This window comes from Vigna radiata, chromosome 7, assembly GCF_000741045.1.
Source record: "Vigna radiata var. radiata cultivar VC1973A chromosome 7, Vradiata_ver6, whole genome shotgun sequence".
Lineage (NCBI taxonomy): Eukaryota > Viridiplantae > Streptophyta > Magnoliopsida > Fabales > Fabaceae > Vigna > Vigna radiata.
Window position 1 is genome coordinate 3,474,009 of NC_028357.1, and position 3,688 is coordinate 3,477,696.

The window sequence follows — 3,688 nt, forward strand, 5'->3', positions numbered from 1 at the left end:
GATTTGGAAATCCTCCTAAGAAAGGTGTTAGATTTCGAAATCTAGTTAAAGAGCAATAACCTTCTTATATTTTCTTTTCAGTTATAAAGTTTATCTTTTAGATGTTTATGTTTTCTTATAATTTAGTTTATACTTAAGGCTTAACTTGACATCATTTCAACAAAGAAACTAATTAAACCAAAACTAAATAAAACTAGTTATCAAGGATGAAACTATGCGTTTGCCTTCACTATTATGACTTTTAATGCATGTATTGGACAAATCTTGTCTCAAGGAATTGAACAAGCTATTTAAAGCTTAGATAGGAACTACAAGAGGAACTTGCATGTTCTTGGCCTTAGATAACATTCTGCTTTATAAATATAACATTTCTTGCATTCCAAAAACATACAAATCAAACTTTCTCTTTTTCTTTCGGAACGAAATTTTATCCCTCAAACTATTTTCTTAGTTTTTCTACCTTTCTTTTCTTAACCTTTTTATATCTTGGGTTTATTCTTTTACTCTCTTTAGAGTTCCTTGCTAGTTTTGAGATTCTCAGAAATTTTTGATAAGTTCGTGGGGATTTACGCAATACACTATCCTTAAGTCCTTACGGACAATGAATTTGCATGTCTCAAGAATTACAGCTCATGGTTTAGTCAACTTTTCTACACTTAATATTCTAATTAGGAATATTGATATGTAAGTGTAAGAGATACTTAAGAGGTTCAATGAATTATGCTATTGAGTATAGTGAATTTTCTGTTGTACTAGAAGGGTACATTGATGTTAATTAGATCTCTAATTCTGATAAGACAAAATCCACTAGTAGTTATGTATTTACACTTAGGGATTGTGCGATTACATGAAGATCAGTCAAATAAATAATATTACAAGATCAGTCAGATAAACAATATTACAAAATCAACAATGGAATTTGAATTCGTTGCTCTTGAGATGACTAGTAGTGAGATTGAGTAGTTGAAAACTTCTTAACAAACTTTCCATTAGAAATAAAATCAACTCTATCAGTATAAAAATACTTGTAGCTAAAACAACTTTCTTTACGTACAATTTTTTTTTTTCAAAATAACTTTTGCAATCTAACAATATCTCGAGGAACTTAGAATAAGATATCCAATTATAAGAAAAATTTAAATTAAAATGATTACTTTCTTTAATTGACTCCACCAATATTGTTGACAATAAAAAACAAAATCTTTAGAATAAATAAAATATGCTGTTTTGAAAATATCATTGGGTAGGAATATTTCCTGCTTCCTAAGCTATGATCGGATTCAAATAGATAAAAGATATGGAGAAAAAAAGTTAGAGAAAATAGAAAGAAAATCTGAGGAGAGAGAAGAAGAAAAAAGAAAAAGAAGAGAGGATGAAAAGCAGAGTATGCATGGGATACAAAAACACCATATTAATTTTTTTAATTAAATTTAACAACAAGAAGCTATTACTACATAATTGAGTATAAAATGTTGATAATGATTATTATTGAAGGTAATCATTTCTACGTCTGAATTGATGTTTTTATAATAAAATAAAATAATTATAAAAATATTTTATTCGTGATCATAAACTCATCTCAACTCCATAGGAGTATTTTCTTTTGTCACGTTAATTTTCAAAATGATTATGAATTTGTTGGAACATGGTCTATTTTCAACTTCATTGAATCCATTATCATACAACATATACAAAATGAAATATGGGTGACAATTAAACTTGTTTATACATATTTGAAATTTATAATGGATGAATTATATAAATACCGTATACACTCTATGTTTTGAGTTAATAAATTTTGAATTTGCTCTCCCCTTCATCATACAACACCATCACATACCACATGGGAATAAAGATTGAAAAGCTTTAAACACATAAAATAAAAGTATTTGTAGTAACAAAAATAATGTTCAAAGATTTATTATTCTTATTTTCATATTTAAATCTTTATAACTAAATACATAAACAAAAATATATAAAGGAATAAATGAAATAAGATACTTTTGAAATCAACTTATTATCTTAACCAATATTGGCATAAATAATGGCAATTTATATCAGTTAACTGAGTGGTAGTGTCATGTGTCTTGATCATATATAATCGTTGTTTTTCTTTATGATTTTAATTATGTAAAAATAATTTAATTCACCATGATGAGAATTTAACAATTAACTAATTTATTTACATTAATAACAATCAATATCAATAGATATCTAAATAAAATAAAAAGAATTTTCGAGTTTGAATTATGCGGTAATACTTTATGAATCAGTTTCACAAAAACAAATAAATGATATAAAATGAATAATTAAATGTATTGAGTAATATTAATTTTATTCCCGTGTTTAATATTTTTCAACTATGTCTATGTTTTCTAACAAATACAAGTAAAGATAATGAATACAAACTAATGAAGAAATAAATTTGATTAATACAAAGTTAGTTTTATTGTGCTTTTTTTTTATTAACTAATATCACTAAAATCTTGTTTAGAAATAATATTCAACTGATAAAAAAGAATGTTCTGGGTCAAAATCCAGCATGCACCTCCAAACAAAAGTATGGGCTCAAAAATTGAAAAAAAATATTGGAGACTACAAGCCCAATCTTGTTGACGGAAAACAAGTGGACTATAAGCATAATGGTAACTTGGTTTCCTTGTTGGTTGTTGCTCCCTCCACCACCACCTCTGCTCTCTCCACCTCCCTAACTCTTTATAATATTTTAATTACAAAAATAACTTTTTTTATTTTATTTATTCACTGAAATCCTAATTTCTATTCTTATTCATCCTCATTTCAGTCCCATTTTCACTGTGCATTTTCTCTTTTCTCTCTTTCCAGAGTTTTACTCTCATATCTGTTTCCATTCATTCTAAGATCCGTTCCCACCCCTCCAACTCTCTCACATCCGTTATTTATCTTCCATATCCATTCATCTTCGTTTGGATTTCGTGGTACGACGATACGGGAGGTTTTGCGGTGGTGGCGATACAACGGTGTGGCGGTGCGGCACATAATGATTAAAAAATGCAATTGTTGAGAATAAATGTTGAAAACAGGAGCCTACCCAGCTTCAAGTAATACAGGTGGTTTTACATACTCAAAAAGAAAAAAAAGACAAGGCCATGCAACAAATAGGTTATACAAATTGCTACAACAAATTTTGTTGTGAACTGAAGAATAGAATGACAAAGTCGTATAGTAATAGCACTTCTGAGTATCATTTGTACAAAATTATGTCAATTTAGCATGTTCACCTGAATTGGATCTCGACAACACCAGTTGTACGAACTCTTGCATACAAAACATCCTCCTGTAGTTGTCAAACCAAGTGAGAAATATTAAGAGAACCTTAACTTTACCTTCAAAAACCGAGGACCCAAAATGAAAAAAATAACAAAGACACAGTGAACCTCTTACAACATATGCCGAATTAGGCGTACTAAATTAACATATAATATCAAAATTCATAACATCATGTTTGTCAATTGTAGACAATAAGTTGTTACATGATAGATAAAAAGAAAAGAACAACAAGAAGCAATGCCAACCACTAACTCTTAGAGATAAAAAGTTAACACATGATCGCTTGATTTATTTATTTTCATAAAAGAAAAAAAAAACTTAGTAAATAGCAACTAAAGTTTCAAAGTTTATGTTGATGATTAACTACTTATAACCTAAT